The sequence below is a fragment of the Desmodus rotundus genome, chromosome 2, assembly GCF_022682495.2.
Source record: "Desmodus rotundus isolate HL8 chromosome 2, HLdesRot8A.1, whole genome shotgun sequence".
Lineage (NCBI taxonomy): Eukaryota > Metazoa > Chordata > Mammalia > Chiroptera > Phyllostomidae > Desmodus > Desmodus rotundus.
The window spans coordinates 60,815,250-60,842,992 of record NC_071388.1 but is presented as its reverse complement, the minus strand read 5'-3'; the positions used below and the strand labels follow the sequence as shown (position 1 = coordinate 60,842,992).

Here is a 27,743-nt window from a genome sequence, read left to right as displayed (position 1 = left end):
AGGATGGCATAAACAGGATGGCAGTATATAAGAAATGTGCAATTAACATATTTAAGGATGAGGCAAAGGGGATTTGATGCTGGGATAAGCAGGAGCTAGAGAGAAACAGGACTTGGCCTTTATCTTGTGGGCAAAGGTCTTTGTTCACAGTAAGGATACTTCCTTCAGAAAGTTTATTGTTCTACATTATGTAGTATATGTTGTATAATAAAAACTAAAAGGCAAAAAGACTGGTTAGAAAGCTACTATAGTAACTGTCTAACAGTCACAAGACAGTAAAGCTTGAATTTGGAGGATGACAGTGTAAAGAGAAGGAAAGAAATAAACCAAAACTTGCAATTATTCCTGTTCTAATGAAAATGAAAACTGAAATAATCATGTATACAGGAGTCTGCTATCACATGTCGAATATACAAAGACATAATATAAAACCAAAAACTTGCAAGAAACACTTTGATTAAATAATCTCAAAGTTATATTCTATAATAGAATAAAAACATCTCCTTTCAATGTGTTCTAAGTTTGCAAATACCATTTCTTAATATATACCATTTGATTACATTTTTGTACCATTTAAAAAACATTTATTGTAGGTGGTCTAAAAATAAAACTTTCAAAACTAAAATTAGAAAATATCTGTATAAAAGAAACAACTACACTTTACTATATAGAAATTACTTCTTAAAAACTACCAAGGTCCGTCTGATCCGTACTGAGTTTAACATACCAAATACAACGTATGCTGTTGTATTTTATAGGAACAAATGAAATAACTTATAAAGTACTTCTCAAACTGATACCCAACTTTATTTTATGACCCATATGGAAAAACACAAATATGTATGCCCAAAGATAAATTACTTGACCAGAATAATAAAACCTATTTTTTGAAAACCTCATATTTACACATTACTTTTCACAGGGACATATGGATCAGTTTGATGAATAAATTATTTTCAACTAATTCAAATTATCAAGATGTATTATTATACATACAACTGAAGATTTTTATTTTCTCTTGCTTGACCCTGCCACAGAAAATCAACAATGGCAAATTTTCAGAAGTTAAAAAAATAAGTTTATCTTCTCCATGCATTCAATAAATATTTAGTCAATAAATACTTATAAGCTCCTTTTAAACGCCTAAAATTTTTAAGTTATATGAAGGTATAATTGATATACAAAAAGCTGCACATACTTATATACAACCTGATGAATTTGGAGACAAGTAACTACACACTTGTGAAACCATCACATAGTTAATGCCATAAACATCACCTTCCCAAGTTTCCTCCCACGCTCTTTATTTATTTTTGTGTGTGTGAAGAATACAATGTAAGATCTAACTCTGAGCAAGTTTTTAAATTTTAAATAAAGTACTGTTAACTCTATGTATGATGTTGTACAGGAGATCTCTATTCATTTTGCATAATGACAAGTTTGTACCTCATGACCAACACCTCCCTGTTTCCCCTTTCCCCTAGTTCCTGGTAACCATTCCACTCTGCCTCTATGCAGATTCCGCGTGAGCTGATCACGTAGTATTTGTTCCTCCGTCTCTGGCTCATTTCCCATAGGATAATGTCCCTCAGATTCACCCATGTTGTTACAAATGACAGCATTTCCTTCTTTTTGAGGTTGAATAATATTCCATTGCATGCATATACCACACTTTCTTTATCCAGGCAAATGCTGATGAATATGTGGGTTACTTCCATGCCCTCATTCTATTTTTAACGTTCTGTGGAACCTGCATATTGTTTTCTATAGTAGGTGCACCAATTTATGCCGGCATTATTCTAGGTTCTTTCAGATATGTCAGTGATGAATACAACAGGAAAAGATCCCTGCCCTTACGGAGCTTTCATTTTGGAAGAAGAAAACAACCAATAAGCAACTAATTAAAAAAAAATCTTATAGTAAGGTGTAAGTGCCGTGGAAAAGAAAAGAGAGAGAAAAGAGAGGAGGCTTCTGCTTTGAGGGGAGTGGTCACCAGGCCAGGCCTCATTGAGAAGACTCAGCTGCTGATACAAGGACTTTAGTTTTACTAAAACTAAGATGAAGGCTTTTAAGCAGAGAAATGATTTTCTATCTTCTTTTAAATAGCCCAAAAGATACACTATTAGAACTGGGTGTCGCAAAGTATGGTGGACTTCATTTAAAGGGAGAAGATAGTACTGTAAAAAGTATGTTGGTGGGTAGGACTATAAAACAACTACCTCAGACATGGAACTCAAACTAATAGGTGGCATGCAATTATGGCAGGTGCTGATCAAGGGGCTTTACCCCTCGGGACCACTCCTTACGTGACGATTTTCACGGGATATGTAGTCTCTCATCCACATTCCCAATTCTGAGCACTGAAACACTTAAAGCAAGCCAATTTGATAGCGAAATCTGACCCAGGTTCATATAAGACATCTTATAGTTCTTGACTCATACTACTTGGCAAATATATACATAAAGAAACATTAACCCAAAAAACCCAAGTAACCTTTAAATATCCTAATTAATGAAAAGCCACAGGCACATCTATATGTATACATTCAACCTTTTTTAACTGCTCCGTTTTATTCAGAAGATAGTAGAGTTATATCATATGGATTATCAAATTCAAATTAAACCAGGTATGCCTTAAAAAAAACAAACCAAAAATGTAAATTTCTATCCAGCACATAACCTAGAGTAAGATGAAAGATGCAAATCTGTTGTTATGACTTTGATTTTACAGTTTAAAAATACGATTTTTCATACAACATGCCCCCAAAACACTGGCTAATTGCTTTATCTGGTGTTCAACCAAAGGAAATGTTGTTTATCCCAACAATGACGGAAAAACAGGCTGATTGAGACCTACTAAAAGATGTTATGTTAGCATACAACATGGCATCTTTCTACTGGATTTTTAAAGATAATTTTACTAGACATAAATTTGACTAAAAGATAGTCTTTAAACAACCCAAGATATAGCACCATAGCTGTGCTGCCCAGTATAGTAGCCCCTAGACACCATCTAATGTAGAATACTAAAACGTGACTAGTTTGGATTGAGGTGTACAGTAAGTGAAAATACACACTGAATTTCAAAAACTTAGTAATGAAAGTGATGCAAAATATCATAGTTTCATATTAACTATGCGATGAAATGAAAATATTTAGCAGATACCAGGCTAAATAAAATATTTTATTAATTTTATCATTTTTCCTTTTTTAATGTGCCTACTAGAAAACTTGAAATTACATACGTAGCTCACATTATACTTCTACTGAACATCACTGCTTTATAGTAAAGACTGAGAAAAATATTAATATAAAATTGCCCAAGTACTTATGTTCTAGAATGAATAATTTCACTTTAAAGCACCAAACAGATTAATACACACACAGATAAAGTTAGCAAGAAACATTCAACAGAAATGCTAAAGTAAGTTTTTTGTAACTCAAGTTATCTACTAATTTAAATATTCAAAGAGGCATCCAAAATTTCAACAATAAGTATCTTTATTATACAAAATGTCTAGTTTGTTTCAAAGTCTATTTTCAGTATTTCCACAGTTACAAGTACGTATTAGGAGGATTCTGTGTTCTACTTTCCTTCACTAGGATTAGGATCGATCTAAACTTTATAAATCAAATACATCATAATGGAATCAGAAAGCAGGCAACATGTTTTTAATGGATAGGGAAAATGTATAATTCTTAAAAAACAACTTTAGAGTTTACATAAAGTTGGAGAAAAATAAGTCCATCTCACAATAAGATGTTATTCGTAAAAGATACACTGATTGACATTTCCTAAGTATCCTTAAAACATATTCCAAGCCTCTATTATATTAAAGTGAGACATATGCATGTTCCACAATTCAGCAGTTCCATTCCTGTGCATATATTTATCAGAAATGAATGCTTATTTCTATCAAAGATACAGTGAGGTTCAGAGAAGCCTTATTTGTAGCCCTAAATTGGAGAGGTACTCAATGTCCATTTACAGAAGGGATAAATGATGATAAAATCATGCAATGGAACAGAGACAATTGCACAGGCAGGACACAAATGCTACACAAATTCACAGTCACAATACTGATAACAAATTCTGATACAAAAGAGTTCATACTGCATGATTCCAATTCTGCAGTTTCAAAAACAGGCAAAACTGATCTACGCTAAAAAACAACAAAGACTGTATTCTGGTGGGTGGAGGCAGTACTGACTAGGAAAGACAGCCCTCTGGGGTAGGGTGTTAATTATGCAGGTAGTGCTTATGTAAAAAACCACTGAACTAGCAAGTAAGAGTGTCTATTTAACCCTATGAAGTTATACTTGAATAAGATGTTTTTGAAAATAAGTTTTTTTAAAAAAGGGCAAAACACATCATGAATTATTTTCAAAAGAATGTTAAACTCAAACAAGTCTTATACTGAATTATGTGAGAATTTGTCTTTTTTATCCTGTATCTAAACTTAATTTCTTTGCAACTTCTTAACAGTAACCAGTTATTTGAACCTACTCTTCTCAATTTTGACATTATATAACTTTCAAATTGAGTAATTCATAATGACTTTAAAAGTATAACAATCCTCTTTATGACTAATAGGTATAAATAGTTTGAATGTTTATGTCTTCAAATATTTAATTGTTAATAGTTAATTCTTATTTTCAATTTAAAAAGATAACTTTAAATTCCACATATTCCAGAATTTCTGACATCACTTCTTTCACCGATAAAAGTATATACAGTAAAAAATTTAATACATGGGAGTTCATTTAACAAGTTCTTTTACAATCCTACTGTGTTTATTTAAATTTCTTATTTGCTTTTACCCTTCCCCTCAAAACTGACAGGAGGGAGAAAACGCCGCTTTCCCTTAGTGAGTAATTCTGAACACAGAGTTTCTACTTTAAAAGTTCGAGATAATACGCCACGGAAACATAAAAAACTATATTCATCCAATTCTAGAAATTCACACTCCTTAACAAGTGATTGAGAAAATATGTAGAACTTTTGTTATTTTTGTATTTCACATGAATATAAGTCATATCCAGTTAATAAATATGTACTGAAAGAAGTTGACCTATTTACTGTAACTTTAAATATATAATGTTATTAAATGTATTTATGTGTCCTTCCTTCATCTGTTTCTACTCCAAGCAAGATAGCTAGCAAGTTTTTTTAAAAGGAAAACATAAGACCTAGGGGAGGTATAAAGGTGGACACTAAGAAGGAAACCTTGGGTATGGCTTAAGGGGACAATGTTTAATTACTATTGACTTTAGTCAGATTAGCTAGTATATTCACATGTGGTCTCGGGGTTGCAAAGACAAAATACAAAGCAGCTAAGTTTCTCAACTGATAATCTTACTATCTATCTCCTTCCTTCCTAGTAATACATCACATGTTCGGAGACTCGGGGCCAACAAGCAGATGAACTGTTATGCTACATCAATGTAACCACATGTGACAATCCAGACAGAAAATTTACTAGGTAGACATTCAGAGGCCAAGTCAGGTGACCTGGCTGCATATGTCCATGGATCCTGATGAAAGACTGATAGGAATAAAGATGGCAGCTGATCCTTAAACTAGAAGGTAGAGTTGTCACAGGCAGGAGGACTTTAGAATGGCCTGATTTATTTAATCTGTATTTCACACTGTCTTAGATAAACAGGACTCTTTTATATCTCATTTCTGAATCAAAACATTCTTTAAGATAGTTCTACACTAAAAAGATAAAGTGTAAATACTTCAGATGCTTAAAACAGGCAAAACTGGTTTCATCTAAACCAGATTTCTTTCACTCACACTAAGTTCAGAATTTACCAACATTGAAATGTATCCCTCCCCTCTGTTACAAATGTCAAACATCTAATTTATGGATATCTAAAACTTGAAAAATAAAAAGCAAAATATGAGATAATATTCTTTCTTTCCTATAATTGAAAAGGCTTAACTACATTTTTTTAAAAAATGAAGAATAAGACAAAATACAATACCTTCTAGATGTGTTTCCTGAAACGGAGTTCTGAAATAGCTCACAATTCAAATACTCCCTGAAAATTAAGAGAAATAAGTGTTACTTCAAGTGCATCTTATCTTAAAAAAAAATCAATGGCATGATTTACAACAAAATCTTAATTCAGAAAAAAACAACAAAGATGTATTGTAAGATGAAAAATATTCTTAATTATATATGCTTTCCTTGGGCAAAGCTGTTGGGCAAAGCTGTTGACCACATCTGATAAAAATCTGCATTATGATATTATTTACCAAAATACACTACATGTTATCTGTCTTGATATTACATAAACACTACCACCTATTCTCAAGAATTCTGGGAGAAAAAGTATTAAAATTATTTAGTAGTGAACAGAGTTGGAAACACCTCATTTTTTTCCTAGACCACTATAACAAAAATTGTTGAACTCAGAACTAGAATCATTGTAGATATAAAATGACATCAACTTGTGGGAAAGTGTATACTTTCAGGAACAAAGGAGTGGGTGAAAATATTTTGGGCAAGAGAGACAGCCTACATTTTAATACTGTGGTGGCTGAGGAAGCTTCACGTTGATCAACAGGCCAATGGACAGTGAAGCTAGCTGGTAATAAGGAAGGCAGGATGCAAGCAAGCTCCCTGACTCCACTACAGCAGCATTCCATCCGTATCAGCCACTGTACTTGCATCTGGTTTACACTTCTAGAATCCTCATTTTCTATCCTATAGCCTATACTGTTCTCATGGATGATGGCTTAGCCCAAAAATAAATCCATAAACCTGAACTCTAACCTCCCAAAACAAAGTAGCTATTTTTCATTATCATTTCATTTCACCAGTGGCCTTCAGTCTCCTTAAAACCATACACAGGTACCAAATGCCTCTGAGTGACGCTTCCTCCGCATCCTAGCAAAGTAGGATCTTCAACAACTGTACTCTAGGTCACTGTCTCTGCATCTTATTATTCTCCCTGTGATTATAAACTCTTCATTCGTCTTTGAATCCCCCAATACCTAGCATGGTGCAAGGAACAGAGCAGATGCTCAGTAATGTTTGTTTAACAAATCAATGAATCTTATGAGACTTTATCAATTAATATACCATGCTGAAATAAAAATAATACTATTAAGAGGAAAGAATGTTATATGGTTCAACTACAATACACTGGAGAACACCTGCCTGTCTTTTAATTACTTCTTTTTCTTTCTCTCTCTTATTTTCTCTCCCTCTCTCATTCTCTTGCTCTCTTTCTCCCCACCCCTCTTCCTCTTCAGTAAGACCCTTCTAGTATTTATGTCAGCACTCCGTCAACCCCTACAGACAATTAGCTTAGATGGGTAGCAGGTCTCTTTCCAGGTGAACTGGGACTCCAGTCCTTCTGTCTGAGATCCTACACCAAGTGGCAAGTGGACATTAACACAAATCCCCTAAGCATGTTCAGCAGCTCCTAAACTACCCTCCTTTAGCAGCAGAAAATGTCACCCATATGTATATGATACCTAGAATCAAAACTAAGGGAGGCAGAATGTTCCCCAAATGTCAGAAGACAAAAGGCAGTATCTTAAAATAGAATCATAACTATTAGAAAAAACAAACACCCTGAAGAGTCCTCCTACTGATTAAAAAATATAAAAGAATTATAATTTCCTAGTAAGTCACTACTCTTTCAGCAGCTAAATAAAAACATTACCAAATCATTTTATATAATAAAATTTAACCTTATTCTGACCTTCCACATAGAGCAAGCAAACCTCTCTATCCAATAAGATTCCATCTGAACTATGTAAAATGATAAGCCATACCTTAATTGCATTCATTTGCATGACTTTGAAACTATTCTGGGCTGAAGTCACTGACTCAAGGTCACAGAATACAAAAAAGTAAAATGTATGCAATTTACCAAGGAGGAATGATCTACTTAATACAGTGGTAGCACCATCTCCCTCTTTGCTTAGGAGATACCACATGCTTAATGCAATCAACAGGTAGACATCCCTTTTTGAAATGTATTACATATATACACATTAATTTTTTAAAGATTTTTAAATATTTATTTTTAGAGAGAGGGAAAGGGAGTGAGAAAAAGTAGGAGAGAAACATTGATGTGTGAGAGGAATAATGATTGGCTGCCTCTCATACATGCCCCCAACCAGGGACCTGGCCCCGCAACCTAGGTGTGTGCCCCGACTGGGAATCAAACTGGACACCTCTTGCCTCGCAGGCCAGGGCTCAATCCACTGATTCACCAGCCAGAGCTACACATTAATTTTATACATATGAATTTATAGAAAATATACTAAAAATATATATTTGAATAAGTTTACCACATATCACAGCTTCCTTGTTACAACCAATCTGCCTGAATAAAGGCAAATGATAATTCTATGCTCTAGTAACATTTAAAATCAAAACATGAAATAGAGCCATTATTTTTTCCAGTGTCTCATAAAGATTGCTAACAACTAAAATTCAGGTTACAAAGCTATAAAAAATTTTTAGGACAAGAACTGCTAACACAGCAACCTAAGTACAGACAATCCCTGACTTCCGATGGTTCCACTTATTTTTTCAACTTTACAATGGTGCAAAAGTGATATGCATTCGGTAAATTTTGAATTTTGGTATTTTCTTGGGCTAGCAATACGCTGTATAATCTTCTCTCTCTCGAGACACTGGGCAGTGCCAGTGGGCTATAGCTCCCAGTCAGCCAGCGATTACAAGGGTAAACAACTGATGCTCTACAAGGTTCTGTGTTGCCAGCATCTTTTGGATATTGTATTTTGTGTTTCAATATCCCACCAGGTCTACAAAATACCCACTTGTGTCTCCTGCTTCTGGTGCTAAGATGAGGAAGGTGATTACTTTTGATATAAAACTAAGATAACTGCCCAACTGTAGGCTACTGTAAGTGTGCTGAGCACTTTCAAGACAGGCTAAACTATCATGACTATACGTTGGGCATATTAAATGCATCTTTTTTTATGACATTTTCAACTTATGATGGGTTTATCAGGATGTAACCCCATCACAAAGTGGGGAGCATCTGCACATTAACAGTTTCTGCGTCCATTGTTTTTTAACCTAAAAAGCATTATATCCAACTAATTTGTTTAGAGGAGCAGAAGACTTAAAGTGTCTCAAAGCCAATAATGCCACATTAGTAAAAGTAAGGAAACACAATAGACTGTCAGAAAGTAAATACCACAGATTACTTGGGACATTATATATTCTTCAAAAATCTCAGAATATGTGAAAACATAAAAACACGTTAACGCTACAAAATACTTCCCTTCAATTTAGTAAAATTCTAACACAAACTAGGTATTATTGGCACTTGAGCTTACTGGAGAAAAGAGAAGAAAACTACAAAAAATTGTATCTGGGGTACATTAAAAATGTTTGTCATAGTAGTACAAATGTAGATTGTCAAATATTTGCAGGCTTATTTTAACATCAGTAGGAAATTCATTTAAGAAGTAAGCATCCATTAAATTAGATAAATCTCCCACATTTAATTTACTACCAAAATACTTTTATACTACTCGAGCCAATCTTTTGCAATTTAAAAATGATTTAATGAGCTCTGACCAGTGTGGCTCAGTTGCTTGGGCATCATTCTGCAAAGTGAAAGGTCCCTAGTTCGATTCCTGGTCAGGGCACACAACTGGGTTACAGATTCGGTGTCAGGTCCAGGCGCAGCCACATAGGAGAGGCAACGGATGGACGTTTCTCACTCACATTCATGTTTCTCTCCCTCTCGTAACTCCTCCCTTCCCCTCTCTTTAAAAATGATTTAATGAAAGAAAAGCAACAATATTAAAAATTTATGCTCCTGTACCTTCTCTTCCTTCATAGAAGGGCATGACTATTTTACATGTAAACCTGTACAAATCATTTCAACTGATGTTACCTCACAAAGAACAGAGAGATGACTACCTATGTAAGTACCATATTCCTAAATAAATTCCAATAACATGATGTTACTTGGTCTTTTCTAGATGAACAATAAAGATCTCAATTTCTCTATGAGTCAATTTCCTTCAGAATAGTTTAGTAGTAAAATAAATGCATACATATATTTTTAGAAGTACTAGTTACTGTTATGAACCATGTGTAACTTTCCGTGACCCTATCTTTGTTAGATATTTTATTTTTCTCTCTCTAAGAAGCAATGTACATATACACAGTTGACCTCTAACAACATGGGTTTGAACTATGCAGGCCACTTACACACAGATTTTTTTTCAATAACTACCTGTACCATTTTTGATCCACAGCTGGGAATCTGTGGATATGGAGAGCCAACTGCGTGCCATTCTACAATATATAAGGGACTTCAACATCTATGGATTTTGGTATCCACAGGGGTCCTGAAACCAATCCCCTGAGGATAAGGAGGGACAACTTAAGTTTTTGAGCAGTCGAAAGTTATACAGGGATTTACAACTGTGCAGGAGTAGGGGGGAATGACACCCCTAACCCCACCCTAACCCCTATTCCCTGGCTTTAAGGGTCAACTGTAATCTGTATAACTATGCAACAGGCAATTCCTGGTTTACATTCTTTATGAAGGATAAAAGGAGTGGGGCCAATCAAAATCTTTTAACATTTTTTTCAGTGTTCTTGGTTATATTTTTATTTGAACTCAAATCTCAGGCGGATAGTAATTTGATGATAAAGGTAACTTTTTGTTATTTCTCAAATACTTCCTTCTGTCCACCCCAAAACACTGAAATCTTTATTTTTCTAAAGTTCATTGATTATGATCACAACGTTTAAAGTTCTATTTCATCTACATAAAATTAGGATTTCCTTTCCTTGGATGTGTTAAAGCCAGCTTTTATAACCACCAGCTAGTGTATCTTTAAATGGGCTACAACCTTGAACCAAAACTAAACTATATTAATGGCATCACTCTTGCAGCTCTCAAAGTTAAATGAAGAAATAATTCCGAGTCGAGGTTTAGACACACTTCATTCTAACACAATCTATCAATTTCAGGTGAGCATAGTAAATCCTACCCACAAAGCCAAGTATGTGTCTGTGTGTGTCTCCATTTTTTCCTTTTTTCTCCCTTCCCTCCTCCACAGGAGGTCAATGAACAAAATATATATATGATGGGCATGAAAGTAAACTACCCAACGGTCTGAAAATGAGGTACCTAAATACCTTCCAATTAAGTATGCAAAATTAAATCCTGGACTGACATGGCCGCTTAGGTAACACTCAGAAAAGAACAATGTGACACCGACTAGAAGGAACAAGCCATAAACACTCCATAAATCACGTCTATCTAGGGTAGGCCACATTTCCACTTGAAACAGAATATGTTAATTCACAACTCCATTTAGAAAATATTTTTCTTCCTTTCTCACCTGTTCCCCCACCCATCTTGCATTCAACTCCATAAATAGCAATTATCCCCCATTATAAAACAGTTGGCAGTTAAAACAATGAGCCAAGGAAGAAAGTACAATATTCCATAACTGACATTTACTGCATTGGCCTTGGACTTCTAATCTTTACCAGACGGGCACACAAATCAATCCATCAGCTCATAAAGGTGTGCTTTTTTAACCTCTAAAACAGATGGGATTGGCCAGAAGTGTCTGGCATGTCAAACTGCTGATCACTGCTGCCCTTTGCACAAAATAACCCACTTAAGTTGAGGCATGGTTGCACTGTAACCGACATTAGTCTGTGGGAAACCCATTTAACTGTCACACACTCCTGCCATTCCTGCTCTCCCTTAATTAAGCCTAAAGCCTTGTGCTTTGACCTTTTGTTCTAGCCTATTAACCCTATCTAGTACAAGTTCAATTATGCTAAACTAAAAAGTTTGCTGTGAAATATTAAATGCCAAGCTCAAAAAATTGTAAGGGACATCCTCCCAGCCCACAGTTGTATGCACCCTGTTACTCAATGCATGTGACAGTAAAAACCTCACTTTTGGAGTGATACTGATCTTCAGAGTCTAGAGTGGAGAAGAACAAATCATCACGCTAATCCAACCCTCTTACTGTACAAACTGAAGCCCGAAACATTAAATGACTCGCCCATTTCATGGCATCAGAGGAGACTGGACTCTATCTACTCAAGCTCTAATGTTTTATTCTCCATGGTATCTCTGATTCACAGTTAAACTACTAATATTTTCACCACAGATTATTACATTTCACCATCTTCTAGACTACACTACACGAACAGACCTAAAGCAAAATAAATGGGCACATCAATAGAGTTTAGAAATAATTTTTTCCTTTCCTCCCCACACCAAAACTTTCTAGCCCCTCACTCCTGCTTCTTCTTTTTAAAAGTAGCAATGGCCATTGAGAACTGCTAAATTCTGCAACATTCACAGACAATATCCATGAATGTAATTTTTTTCTTTCCTGATGCTTCATTTAAGGATTCAATAGGGCATATGACTTAAGATTCATAAAGCAACTGCAACTTGCTACTTATCCCCAAGGCAAATTCACAGATGGGTATCTTTAAAAATATCTCTCTCTCTCTCTACACACACACACACACACACACACACATAAACTGCTGTTCATATTTACCAGAATTCTAAAAAAGACAAAAAAACTTTAAAATTCACTGTAAAATAAAATCAAATATAGTCCAAACTATAACAATAAGCTATCATCACAGGGGTATTTTTATTTTAATATATAGTAATATGTGCTAGCATTTCTTCTTCCACTAACTTCATATAACTGGAAAAAAACTTTACAGAGTAAAAAAACTTCACTCTGACATATAAAAACAACTTAAAGGTCAACAACAAAATAAAATTTGATTTCTATTTATAACTCATGTAAGGAAATGTATATCAATTTTAGATTTTTGAAAGACCTAAAGTCAGATTTTAATTTCATCTTCTTTTGTTAACTTCCCAAAGGCCCATTTTTGCCTATTTTCAATATTAACAAATACTGTCATTTTTGCTTTTAGCAACCTGGAACCTCACAGGTTAATGGCATTAGTAAATGGAACAGAGAATAGTTTTCAAAAAAGATCATTCAAAGTTGTGTTAAAATGATGAATAATTGCAATGACAGAATTTACTACTTCTTAAGGGGTAAAAGAGAACGTAGCACAAGAGTTTAAAACACAAAGTGAACGCATTCATGCTATCAGAACAATGCCTTCAAAGGAAAACGTCCCTTGGAGGATATACACAAAGATGTATAAAATGTAAAATGGATGGATGAGTAGTCAAAACTAAAACAAACATTTGTAGCAGTAAACTGATGATTTATATTCTCATTCACCTTTTTTTACTGCATTGGCCAATAATGTTAATTTAAATGAGACATCATGCCTTAGTTACAAAAGACAGTTCATGAAAACAGAAATTAAGTTTGGGTGTCTGCTGAGGAATCCAGCAGGGAAAAATTCATGCCAGTGTACAGAACTGATGCACTCTGTAACACACTGACTGGCAACGAAATGAAAGGGAAAGGCTGTTCAGATACGCAGGGTAAGCACTGATGAAAGCACGAAGTAGAATATACCACATGAACAGCAAATGCTCTTTTTTTTTTTTACCTTTAATTTAGACAACAGCCCATTAGTCTGAATGTCTTCTTTTGCTATGATTTATAAGCACGTAAATAGGTAGAAAAATATATGAGCCATGAGAAGTGATGATTTTTCTGTTTACAAAGACATCCACTTCCACACACGCATAAAATTAAATTTAGTAAAAAACTTTTGTCTTCACAAAGCAAGAAACTGGGTTAAAGTTATTTTAAGAGCATTTGTTAAATCTCAGTGCTGTAAATATATATCCCAGATAATCTATACATTTTTTAGCATTTGAAAATTGCTAGTCTAGAAATTTCTTAGCTCCATTTAAAAATGATTTTCTGCCTTAGCATTGTTAGTGTAGCTGAACATGACAGTGTTCTACCTCTAGAAAAGAACAATTCCTCATTAATAAAATGTAACAAAAGGGCTTCATATATTACTAACATCCTATAACTGACCTGGTTTGCATCAAGTCATTCTTGGTATCCTCTAACTTTTAAGATTATTGAATGCCCAAATTAACTCAAGACATGCTATTTGAGAGGCCTCCTTCTTACCATTCAGTCAAATCCGCTGCCATTAAAGGTGTCAAGCTGGTGGATTCTGTGACTACTGGAAGTGACTAAGGAAACTGCCTGTAAGGCCCTAAGCATATTTTGTTTCATTTCCTTAAGAAAAATTTAAATGTTGCTACCAAAGATTCTGCTGAACGTGTTTTCTAATATATTGTAAATTGAGTATTTCTAAAGAAACTTAGCATTACAAAACAATTTCAAGTGCCAAGTAATTATAATGTCAACCACCAGTTATTTTCAGTTTTATCTTCAAATTAATTGCCTGGAAAAACAGATGATAAATTTTAAGGACAAAATATTTTTCCTTTTAGAAGTCCTAATTTAAATACTTAAAAAATGTAGAACGGCAGCTATTATGCCCAAGTTATACATAATAATTAGAAGCTATTCTGTCTTATGTATTTATGTATATATAAATACATAAAGGCTCCGTTCCTGACTCTCCTCCACAAAGCCGGATTTTACCAATAGTTGTCACTGGTACAGTGCAGCCCAACAACTGTCTGTAACAGCCTTCTCTGTGCCAGGCAGCGACAGCACTGACAGTACACTGATGAACATGCTGCTATTCATGAAGCTTCCCCTCGAAGACTGGGTAGGCAGACCCAGACACTCAACTAAGCAAGAGTGACTATGACAATGAGGGGTATGGAGCACCATGAGAGACAAGTCTGACGTTGTTGGAGACTTGGGGACTGGGGTGAGCACTACACTCTCTTCCCCACTGTCCAAGGAATGACAATATTCCTTTCTCATCTGCTTCACCACGGTCGGTCTGCGGCCCACGTCACCAGCAATGGTCCACACGGCGCCCTCTCATCTTATCTTTTATAGGAGAATACAGAAATGGGGCCCATAATCTTTGCATTGTGTTCCCAGATACACCAACAGACCCGACCACCTCTCTCCACTAATGGTTTTAGGACATTACTCTTCATTAATCAGTACAACTGGCCACGAGTGTTGTGATCACACCGGTTAATCTACAAAAAGAAATTCCCTCACTGATTTTTTTAAATAGAACTATAAATGGATGTAACATGTACAAACAAAGCTGATGAACAGATGTACACCTGTACTGTAAAATTTCTTTTTAAATTCTAGCTGTAGAAAGTACATTCCACATACCAGAATATCAAATGAATCATAAGACTACTCTGAAGACCATTATTTTAGTAGCATGGGAAGAAAACAGGCTACAAAAACAAGGGTGATACCATTGGCCTTTTCTTACTCTCCTTCTCAAGAAGATCCCGTCCTTCTGGTTTTCACAGATCCTTCCTTGGTGTTCACCTGGACTTTACTGCTGGATCCATTATCAAAGTTATTAACCACTCCTCATCACCTGGTACATAAGCCCCTCTTTAGAGGCTGATTTAGCAAAAAACAAACAAACATGAAAGTGTGAAATAAATCTAGACTTGGTTTCTTATCCTGGGTTTACCCAACTGCTATCTGTGCAAGTTTAATTTAAATTCTTAGGGGCTCAAGCACTGGCTGGTGTGGCTCAGTAGGTTGAGCACCAGACTGCGAACCAAAGAGTCCCTGGTTGGATTCCCTGTCAGGGCACATGCCTGAGTTGTGGGCCAGGCCCCAGGTAGGGGGTGTGCGAGAGGCAACCACACATTGATGCTTCTCTCCCTCTCATTCTCCTTCCCTTCCCCTCTCTCTAAAAATAAACAAATAAAATATTTTTATATTAAAAACAATAAATTCTTAGGGGCTCAATTTCTTCCTGTGTAAAATGTGGACAATAAATGTTTTAGAAAATTTAAATTACCAACAATAGCAAAAATGCTGGAAGATAAGTAATCATGTACCTCATGGTATTACATGGATACCCTTGAAGAATTAAAAAAAGGTGGGGGGTGGGCAAGTGAGAAATCGAGAAGGAAAAGCAGGGAAAAGAGAAAACCAAAATAAAGAACAAAAGACCAAGGGATGATAGCATTTATCACTATCTGATGTACAGTCCATACCAACTATCTACCCTACGTGCTTTTCCGTTGCACAAGATGCCTCTAAAAACTGACTAGTTGGAAAATGGGGAAGTAGAACAAGGGACCGCGAAGAGAGTGTGCTTAAACCCAGAGCATCCATATCAAATTCCCTTCCAACCTACAGACCTGAGGATTCTATGAACTACTTCAATTTGTGAAAGCTCAGCAAAAAATAGACAAACATAAACTAAAAAATAAAAATAATCAAAGTTAAAAGAAAAGCAGAAGAAAACATGACATTGATCAGCTCAGTCAGGGACTGCCAGGACAGGTAAGAGCAGCGTCCCACTAACAAAGTGAGCACTGCATTCACAGCCTAACTTCTGCTTCGGTAATGCCAAACATCTGGATGTTGGGAAAGAACCAGATGGTGAATAAACAACTTCCATCTCCAATCCTTGGCCTCAAACAGACTATTTTACTTAATTTTTTAAAAGGCATGTATGGGTTAGAGAAATAATATAAATATATTTCTGAACTCCAGAAATTATATTTATTTTCTCCCCCCTCCCCCACCCAAGACTGTTCACTTAAACAGTCTCTCTCTTATTTGGCTAGATACAATGTATTAATTTAATAAATTGTAATAAAATATTCCTATGCTGCTTTTACACAAATACTTTTGTCTGTCCAACATTTACTTGGCAATTCAAAAATCCAAAGCTCATTAGAAAATATTATGTATAAGAGCCTTATTGCTTATGCTTGTGTCTCCAATATACAATTTGACTATGCCTTTTAGCGTACAAGGAACCAATCAGCTTGCTTCTTTTGGGTTCAAAATTCCATAAATTTTAAATGAGGCAAGTAAAAAGAAGTGGAGAGGTTTATAACTCCATTTCTCATGACTTCAATAATAGAACAGCATGCCCGATGTATACTTTAAAAATATTTTACACTACACACGGCTGCATCTCAAAAACTTCTTTCCTCACCATGATCTACTTCTAAAATGAAGCCGAATACTCTTCCTCCCTCTACTTCTGCTTTCCTCCGATAAATTCACAAATGCACTATCAATTTCTTCTTTGTATTGCAGAGCCCAGTTTAATGGTACAACATAGTCTTTAAAATAAAATTACTGTGGATGAAGATAGGGCAATAAAAAAAATCATGCTAAGAACTGCAATAGTCAAGAGGTTTAACTTTTCAACCAGGAAGACTCATGGCTCTGAATTTGCTACAACCTCTCCTTGAAGTGGACAAACATAATCAGCCTTGGGAATACCTGGATTAAGACCATGACAAGCTACTTTAATGAGTTATATCAAGAAACACAGTTGCTGTCTCTGCCTCAAAGAACACCAGAGTAATTCTGCGGTGCACTTCACAGGGGTTAGCATCTGGGAGGGAAAAGAAACTGCAGAGCTGCCCTCGGTGACTACTCTTCCCCGGTAAGCACAGGGAGCAGGACATCGGCTCTCTGAGAACTAACAATAAACCGCTGCAGAATCATACACTGGAACTGACGTCCCTTCCCGGTGAGACTGGTCTGAGAGTCCAGGCTGGGCAGACTGTACGTGCTGCCTGAGTTCTGTGGCTATCAGACTGGGAACAGTGTTTTTTGATGACTTTCTAAAAATTGAAGAGAGACAGATTTTCCCTTCAATATTCTCATGAAAAAAAGCTAATTGTTATCAATGAAATTAACTGTGTGACCTCAGAAAAGTTACTCAGGCATCTCAAAGACTAGGTTTCTTTATCTATAAAATAGAGAAGATGATACCTATATGTCACTGGGGAACTGCAAAGTGGCCAGCACAGAACTGCCACCAAAGAAACCCTCTTCCTTTCCCTGCTTTTCCTCCCAATAAAAAAGACAAGGCAAAAGGCAAGTATGTAACTAAAAAACAACTATTTTACATTTCAAGTTTTTACCCAATCATCTCTACTCTCTTTTTAAAAGGACAGGCTCAAAATCTTTATTGTGTATTGTCAACAAGAGCATATACTGATGGTATAGAATCAGAATTTAGAAATCAAATTTCACTGCCTGTTGTACAGATGTTGCCCAGAGATACAAAACAATGTACCTTCTAACTCTGTCCCATGTTTCAGAAGCAGAATCTAAGCTAGAAAAGTGCATGTGGAATAACAAAATAAAAATTATACTCTTGTAAAATGTTTTTCAAAAATCAAACTTGAGTCTACATGACCCATTGTACAAATATTCCCTTTAACTGTGATTAATTTATTTGGAGGATATTTCTATACCCTATTTGGGAGTGTTTCACATGTGTTCAAATACTTTCTCTTAATGTTCTCCACTTTCTTCTGTTCTCCTTCCTTTCCTGAATTTCTTTTCCACTGTATACAGTCATCACCCTACTGCAGAATATTATAAATTCATAAATTCAGGAGTCAAAAAAATCTAAAAGACTGTGTTTTGAAAAACCAGTTGTAATCCCTTAAACATTTCATATCTCTCAATTTCTAAGTAGATTCCATAAGAAAGAAGTTCATTTTTTTATTCTGAATTTCTAATTCTCAGACCTTCATTGTGTCCTGTTGCGGGTCAGGCTGTTATCTACATTGTCATTAAATCATCAAAACAATTATAATACTATTCCCATGTTAAGGTTGAATATAATACAATTTTCTTCCTATCTTACTATTGCAATGCTAAATTTTCATCTTTTTTAATGCAGTAACATATTTAACATGTTCACACGTACACCATAGTATAAGCAAATTCAACAATTAAAAACACACCACTACGAAAACCTAGCTTACCCTCAGTGTGGGGTAAGCTTTTACCTATCTAAACATGATGACCTGACTTGGCCCTGGTATGCTCACATAGCTGGTAAAGATAAGAGGAGAGCTCTGACTGGTGTGGCTCAGTTGTTTGGGCACCCTCCTGCAAACTGAAAAGTCTCGGGTTCGATTCCTTGTCAGGGCCCATGCCAGGGTTGCTGGTTCAGTACCCTGTTGGAGCACATCTGAGAGGCAACTGACTGATGTATCTCTCACACGTTGATGTTTCTCTCCCTCTTTCTCCCTCCTTTCCCATCTCTCTAAAATTAAATAAATAAAATCTTTAAAAAAATAAAGATAAAAGCAAAATAATCAAAGCATACTACTAACAACAAAAGCTCCTAATTCCTAATTTCCTGAGCTGTTCTCAACCCATTAGCTAATTACACATTTGAAAACAAGGAGTAGCCCTGATTATCATTTAACAGGTAACTAAAAAATTACTTTCTCAGTTAGAAGTCCAAGGGTAAAAGACTCCTTTCCATCTAAGCTCTGAATAAACACCAACATCAGGTCAATGAGAGTTGTCCTGTCTCAGTGATATCTTAAGTAGATGACTCAAATTCCCAGCAGGCGTCTAGTTTAAGATTTCTTGAGACACTGGGCTTAGTCACACAGTGACCTGGAATTTGAGGCAAATAAGGGTCTCTACCTTCTATCCTTAAAGATATTTTTGCTAAATGACACTAAGCAAAAGAGGCAGATGGGTTTTAATTTAGAGCCTTATTCCCTGAGGTATAACAAGTTAAAAAACGTTCTGGGGAGACTGAACCATGCTAGCTTTGACTTTCAAACATAACTATCAACCCTGTCAGAGAAGCAATTCTATTTCAGAAAGGAAAACAGGAAAAAAGGAAGGAAGTGAGGGAGGAAGGGAAGAGGGATAAGTGGAGTGAAGAAGGTGGGAAGGGAAAGAGGGTGGTTGGATGGATGGACGGATAAATGGATGGATATCACAAGCACCTTCCTAGCACCTTCGACATACTCTGGCACTCTTCATGAATTTATTTTGACCAAAACCAAATCGGATAAATTATAATTTCTTTAACAGGTGATTTATCTGTAACATTATTTTGAAGAACAATCTATCTTAAAATCTGTCATGGCCTTTAAAAACAATCTTAATACAACTAAGTAAATATAGTGGAATCTTTTTTCATAACTCTAAGAATATCTTTTTCCTACATTTTTGAATTGCAAGTCTTCTAAATTTTTCAAATCTGCTTCTCATTATATTACTCCTTGAGTTCTAGGCTAAATGTTACCCCTACCATGGTTCCAGGTATTAATGTTAACAAAATCCTAATACAGTGGTAAAATTATCACATTTTTATTTTCCTCATTCTTATTCTTCTCAAGGTTTCATGATGTTAAAAAATTATGTTCCTATAATACCACAAGTTTGGTAGTGCTTTATTTGTAATATTTGTAAAAGAGTACAGGAATCCATTTGAATTTGCATAACAGAAAAATTAGTATAAGTTCCTACTTATCTCAATACCCATATTTATTCTGAAAAATTAAAACCATCCTTCCTGTAATTATTTACATCAAGTTATTTTTATCAGATATCCTATGAAAGAGTTCTCCAGCTAACCACCCAAACCTCAGTACTGTTTTCCATGTTCAGTAAGACCCCTGGAAAACACCATATCTTAAATGAGTAACTTTTTTTAAAAGTATCTAATATTAATTCATTTTCTTCCAAACTATAACTCCTGGCTCTATTCTGGCAACCAATTTTGATCCTTTACCTATGTATACTTAACAGAAATTCAAAAACAAAGTGTACAATACATATATGGAAGTCTGTCATTTCTCCCCCTCAAACAACCACTATTTATGTAATATTGCTGCCCTCATAAAAGGGAATCCACTACCATCAGCAATTCATCTCCCTGCTTCAGCATCAAAGGCAAACAGGATACAGAAACACAATCTTTCTCCTCCATTTACTTTTTGTTCATTGCAACCTCTGGACATAATCCTCACCTCCATTCCACTGGCCTGCTTCATCATCTGACTCTCCTAATTTTTACCTTCTCAAGTCTTAGTGACTATCCTTGTGTTGTATTTCTCTGATTGCTGTGTTATCTAAATACTATAGAATGAGTTTCCTCATCCCCCCACCTCTCTCAGTCCCTTCAAAAAACTTTAACTTAAGGAAATGCAGCTTGAACAATTAAATTCACAGATTCAAACTCATTATCCTGAAGGCACCCTGCCCCACCCACTCTGTTGAACACATTCAACTTTTCAATAGCAACCAAAAATTGCTTTTCATAAAAATAGTTCTCCAGTTGGAAGACATGAGTACAAACAACTTTTTCAGAAGAGCAAATGCCTTTTCCCCCAGTCTTCATCCATGTACCAGTAAATCACTATTAAAACAAAACAAAACCCATGCTGACTGTGTATTAGCCATGTGAGGAGGCACTGAGAAAAAGCACAACAGTAAAGAACCTTCACCCCTCCACAGACAAGAATGGAAGCAACAAATGAAGGAGGCAATTTTTATGGAAGAAAACACCCAAAGATGTAGAAGCTATTTATCTTAGAAAAGGGGACAAGAGAGTGAGAGAGCAGTAAGAGAGATACTTAGCATACACAGATAAACTAGGACTCCTTCTTCTCTACTAACCTACATTTTAAAAACTAATCCTAAAGCTTGAAAAGCAAAACTGAACCTATCAAAATTTAAACTTTTCTTGATAAAAATGAGATATTTTTTAACTTATTTTGGGCAGAATTATCTTTTAACTTGATATACAAAACTATTACTGCTTTTAAGTTTCTTAACAATCTTAAAGTTTTAAAATTAAAAACCTAAATCCTTTAACTTCATATATCCTAATCCTCTCTGGTTTAAAATTACTTATGCCAGCATCTTCTAATACTAGTTTGCAATGGAATCTGTACAATTAATAATAACCTTCTTCCCTCTAATCTTTACAGAGAGCCAAGGATGACATCTCCTTACCTCCCTATTTGTTCTTTTAGATTGACATATTTTGCTTCATCTGTCACCTTCCATAAAACTCTGCCTTCAGATGAGTTAATTCATTTTTAGTTGTCCTCAATGTTCTAAAATAGTGAAGTTTGACAGAATTAATACAGTGTGCTAGTTCTCTCTGTTCATCCAGTATTTAATTAAAGATTTTGGAGGCCATCTTTTTTCCCAGTTATACATTTTAAAGAAGGAACATTACTTCTTCCATGGACAATATGACAAGCCCTGTGGCAACAAGGCTGCCTTCCTAAGGTCTCCCCTTTACCAGACTGCTTTATCATGTACAAACTACCAGCAAGACAGATTACCACTTTACTTCACGTCGATTTTACATTCCACATCTAGGAACCACAAATCTGCTATAGTCTACATTCTCTTTTCCCTTTGAACTTCCAGAATTTGTTGAGTTTTAACACTCCCTTCCCTTATATTTTTACTTTATAATTGCTTTTGTTTCACCTGGACCTCACGAAGTCCTAATGGAATTTGGGTTCTTAAAGATTCCTCCAATCTTTGGTAACAGTGCAGAATGTCTTTAAGCAATCAGACCTACCTTGGAACACAAACTGAAAATTCATTCCTGCTTTAAATTCTTCTGAATTAATATCTTTTGGAGAACAGCCCACTCAACTTGATATGTCATAATTTTCCATTCTAAAGGTAGCATGAATAATTTAAATTGGCACTTGCTATTTATTACATAAATAATAGTTCTCTTGGATGGCCTTTTGTAAACTAGCAATTCTTAATCATTTTTTAGGTCTATTAGAGCCACAAGAGACATGTTAATTTAAGCAAACTTCAGGAGCAATAAATTAGCAAACAGACTCTAGGTGGTGGTATAGGTTATTTTTTATCATGATGTTTTGCTCTTAAAACTGCAAGAGTCATAGAAGAGCCCTCAGCTTCTTTTACAGACACTTCTTTATTGGGAACTTAAAGTATTTTAGAGTGTTTCAATTAGCAAAATCCAAGTTCTGCATAGTTTAGAGACACATGCAAGAAGTGGGTCTAAATCAAGTCCTCCCATAGGTGTTAAATCTGGTTTTCAACTATTTCAAAGGCACTATACAGAACTCATTTGAGTAAAACCGAATATATATATATTCATATATTTTCCCTCCTCACACGCTTAGGGCACTTTCAGGTCTCAGTATGGTAAAGAGGCCTTTCTCCATGAGAATGTAAGAAACAGACCAGAGTAAGGCACAGTAAGTATCCTGCAGCATGCAGCCCTTCCACTAACTGACCCTTCTTTGTTTCCAAGAGCTAATTCCAGGCAAAGTTACTATTGGTCATGAAGCCACTAGCCCCTGAATCAGTTAACCCCAATCCACCAAATGGCTCGACAAAACCAGTGTAAGTTACTTCGAAGCTGAAAAACATTTCAACATACTACAAGCAGCAACACACATTAGATACCAGGCAGTTGAAGCACCTTTGTTTAAAAAGTCCACTTATTTCAGTGACTCTTCAACAAAGGTAAGAAACTGGTGATTAAACATTGAATAATCACATCAGAAAGATCCCACCCACTTGCTAAATATGATTCACTAATAAGCAGGTTCAATGCAAATCATAACTTTAAAAGAATAAACTGCCAGCCCTTTGCTTCACAAATTGCTCCCCCCATAATGTATAGAGCATACATCATATATAGCCCGATAACCATTTTTACTTTGGACACCCACAGACAGTCTCTCTTCCTCTAAAGACAATTTCCCCCAAACAATCTCACATTTAATAATTTACATTACTGGAGATAAACTCCAACTCAATTCGACCAACTGAGTTAAAAGTCTTTGTAGCTGGGAATGTCTCTATTTTTTTTTCCCCAAAATAGAATGTCCTATTATAAAAATATTTTAAAAACTCAAAAGCACTTATCTTTCTGTACTTTTATTATCGTCTGGACTCAATTAAGTCCCTAACGAGATATAAGGTGGAAACTCCTGTAATGCTTTAGCGATCAACATGTGTCACAGACTCCCAGACTGCTCGCCCCTAAGACACAGTTGATTCCTTTGTTCCTTAAGACTGAACACCAACTCCAGGTTAAAATTTGGGAACTACTTTGGAAAGGATGGGAGGATTTGTAGAATATTTCCAGGGACATCCTTCACAAAAACAACAACATTCACTAGTAGTAAGGAGAACACAGATCTACCAGGAGAGAAAAGAAGCCTCCCGAAGCCTCCCAGGACTCACCCTGAAACCTGAGCCCGGTTTCTGACTGTGGGGTAAGGTGATGGTTGCGGCCTCGGGTCCAAGGAGCCTCACCCTCAGGAAGGGAGGACTAGTACCGACGGGGCGGGCCTGGGGCTTTGGTGGGGTCCGGGAGTGCTGTCCCTTTTCCTACTCACTTTCCCCGGCCGGGAATCCGGCGACACGGAGCAGGGAGGCACCCGGGCGGGAGGCGGGGAACTGTGCACCGCGCCGCCCTGAACGCCCAGGGCAGCAGGACCGCGAGCCTCGCGGCGACAAGCGCCCCGCACGCGGAACTGAGCGGGCGGCCGAGCGGTGCGCGACCCCGGCCCGCTCGCCAGGCTCGCGGGGCGCACGGCAGCCGCCCGGGACCCTGGATTGGCACGGACCAGCTGGCGAGCCCGTGACCAACTCCAAAACTTGCCAACCCCACTGCCGGGGCCCCGAGAGTTGCCGGGGAGATTCGGAGCCAGTAGGACGGGCGGGACTTCCCCGGAAACGATTCCTCCCCGCCGCGGAGCCCACCCCGCCGTCTGCTCTAGCTCCCGCCACCGCCGCGCCGCCCACGCCGCCCCGACGCCCCGGCGGCCCTGCCCGCCGACGCCAGCGCCGCCGCGGGCCGCGTTCCTGGGCCGTTTCCGCCGGCGCCGCCGGCCGCCCCTCCGAGCCCCGCGCCTGCGGCCGCACTCACCCGAGGCCGCCGAGCTCCCAGCCTCAAGCTCCGTCAGGCTCACTCCACGAAGGCGCCCGCGGCCCCGTCCTCCCCCGGCGCCCCAGTGAGCTCTCCCCTCGGATTGGCAGCGCTGCCGAGCTCAGCGGCGGACGCGAGGCCACGGGCGGGCGTGGGGCCGGTCGTCCCTCCGCCTCGGCCGCCGCCTCCTCCTCCTCCTCCTCCTCGTCTGCCGCCGCCGCTGCCTCCCGAGTTCGGGGCTCTGCTGCAATGTCTGCGAGGCTGACTTTGAGCGCCTCGCTCGCCGCCCGCCCGCAGCCGCGCTCCTCCCTCCGCCGCCGAGTTCGCCGCGGCCCGGTCCCTCCCCCTCGCCTCTCCACGCCATTGAGCCCTTCTGCCAAGTTTCTTAACCCTTTTTTCCCCCTCCCTCCCATTGTCGCTGGGGCAGGAGGAAGCCACTCGGGTCCGGGCAGCTCGCGGGAGCTGAGGACACCCCTCTGTGTGTTGGTTTTCCCCTCGCCCGCCCTCCAGATGGCCGGGCGGGGCTGCAGGGCCCCGAGGCGGTGGGAGAATCTCCTCGGCCGGGAGTGGGGGGTTCTCTGAGCGCCCGAGCCGTCCCCCTGGGCTCTCGGCTCTGTCCAGTCGCCCCCCGACCGCTGAAGGCGACTGGACAGCTCCTCCCCGGGGGCCGGGGCGTCGTTCTGGTGACACAGGCCAAAGGCTTGCGTTTAGAGCTCTGCCTGGGGGCCGGGGCGCCCAGGATCCCCGTCTGAGTGCTGACGTCCCCTCCTCCAATTTCACCCCACAACCGCGTTCCCTTGGCTCCCTCAACCCCAACTTTCACCTCCTTGTAACCTGCGTGTCCTGCTTTAATCTTGGGGGCTGGGGGAGACGGGCACTAACTCGTTGCTTTGACCCCACGCCCAGCACGTAGTAGGCACCCAAGAATAAACGTGCAGTGCCTCCAAGAAGCAAATTGGGCGGGAGGCCTGACCAGTGCCCCGTTCAGCTCCTTGGACGGACGTGGGACCCAGGAGCAGGGTGTATCTTCAGCTGCTTTGGCACCGCGAAGTCTCTAGCGGAGGCTGTCAGCGAATCTACTCATCCCTGGGAAGAATTTGACCCTACGAGACGCGGCAAAAGGAACAGGGCTGCCACTCCTTCGGCTGCTCTGTTCGGTTCAGTCTCGAAATAAGAAATAACTATTACATCACGAGGCCCGGGCGGCAGCGCTGTGGAGCCTCCGTGTTTTCTGCAGCCCAATCTCGCTGAACCCGCCTCTAATTTGGGGGGGATATGGATTGGTGAAGAGAGAAAGTAGAGGGAGGAGAGAGTCATACGACACCATAATTTCCCCGTTCTTGTATTTGCTGTTACAGAATCTCATCTTCAACGCTCCCCAAACATCTACCTAGATCTATTAACACCCCCTCAACACCATCCCAGACGTCAGGTTTCTTTTTGACTCCAGCATCTAGCATTTAGCTACTCGCCATGAAAAAAAAATTACCAGGGGAAATCAGTGCCGTTGCTGAAATTGTGCTTAATTGGAGAGAAAAAAAAAAGTCAAAGTACAGTTTAGCTTCATCTTAAACTCTGAAATGGCATGTCTGTATTAAAACATTTATTACACAAAACAAATGAGTAGATGAGGCGCTCCATTCTTTTATGTAGGTTTTCACATTCTTTAGAGTAATACAGCATTTGAAAATAGAGTTGCTAGTGTATTCGAAAAATAATACAAGTCTTAAACGGTATTCTATGCGTGTTATATAATGGCTATGCTGTGCGTTTAAAATTTTATTTAACCTTTAAAAATATAAGTGAGAATTTTGAAATATCTTCGCAATCTTAAAAGTGAAAGTAATTCTTAAAATGAATCCTTAATAAATCTAGCACCTAGCACAGTGCTGGGCACATGGTAGGACTATTTTGCTTAACAGTAACAGTGCATTTCAGAACAATTACATCACCCTAGTGATTCAAATATGCAATCAGTTGCCAGTCTATATAGTCTAAATCTCAAATGATAACTTATTATTCTCATATACCACAGTTTGAAGTCTGCTCAAAGCAACATAATACATTCTGCTGTTCTATGATGCATCATTTTTCCAGGATCGATTCAAAGCAAACTGTTCCAATTAGTGATGATCAGCATAATTAGAGCTTGGCCCTTTAAGGAATCAAACATACTTTTTTAAAAAAATGTTTTTAACTGTTGTACAAAGATGTTCTAAAATCTATTACAAATGTTTATTTTCTTAAGCAGTTTATTGGACTTAATTTGCCTTTTTCTTCAAAATTTAAGGTTAATTTTACTGAAAGTATTTGTTGTAGTAGGCTGAAATGTATTCAACAAATATATCAAGTTCCCATTCTATACATGCTCCTTCCTAGTTGTTAGGGATGCTCTGGTGGGTATGTAAACACTGAAGGACTCTAGGACACCATGACCTAGTGATTATCTCTGCCTTTTGTAGTTTCTCTCCCCCTTCACTAAACCAACAATCTGTTGTCCTTTCTCTGTTGCCAGCATGCCTGCCTCTAATATCCTCCTCCTCTTCCGATTGGCAGCTTCTAGTCTGGTGCAGACTGGGAACCCAGATAGCCTCACTTGCCACAGTTCAATCTGAAGTAAAACTAAATAGGTTCTGTGTGAGGGACTTGTGCTCACCAAGGCATAAGGCCTATCTATGAACCTTAGACCATAGACTTTGGGGCAGATATTTGGAGTGCTCAGATGTTGCTTTGAAAAGATTTTTTTTTTTTTTTTTTTGCTTCTTAACCTGGCTTTGGATCATTGAGGTTGGTAGATAAACAACCTCCTAATAATTGAGAGTACACAATTAACCCAACAAGCCAAGCACTGGTCTTTCCCTCCGACAAGAGGTCCACTGCCATGTGTTAGATGACTTAACAAAGTTACTCACCTCTTATTATTAATCTATTTTCCATCCCCACAGAAACCCAACCATTGAAATCCTGAACTCT

The 27,743-nt window shown here is 38.0% G+C and overlaps 1 protein-coding gene across 6 annotated transcripts in view; it reads right to left on the bottom strand.

The window, feature by feature from the left end:
• NRIP1 (nuclear receptor interacting protein 1) overlaps nt 1-25,910 on the bottom strand; it is a 92,126-nt gene extending 66,216 nt beyond the window's left edge. For 2 of the 6 annotated variants that reach the window (XM_045200056.3, XM_024566267.4), the window contains exons 1-2: nt 25,594-25,910; nt 5,992-6,048 (exon numbers count right to left, since the gene is read on the bottom strand). The gene's annotated coding sequence lies outside the window, so the exon portion shown is untranslated. Of the gene's footprint in view, nt 1-5,991; nt 6,049-24,082; nt 24,299-24,770; nt 25,166-25,593 lie in introns of those variants that run through there. The other 4 variants (XM_053918265.2, XM_053918266.2, XM_024566266.3 and 1 more) reach the window with 2 other exon arrangements.
• Nucleotides 25,911-27,743: the final 1,833 nt, after the last annotated feature.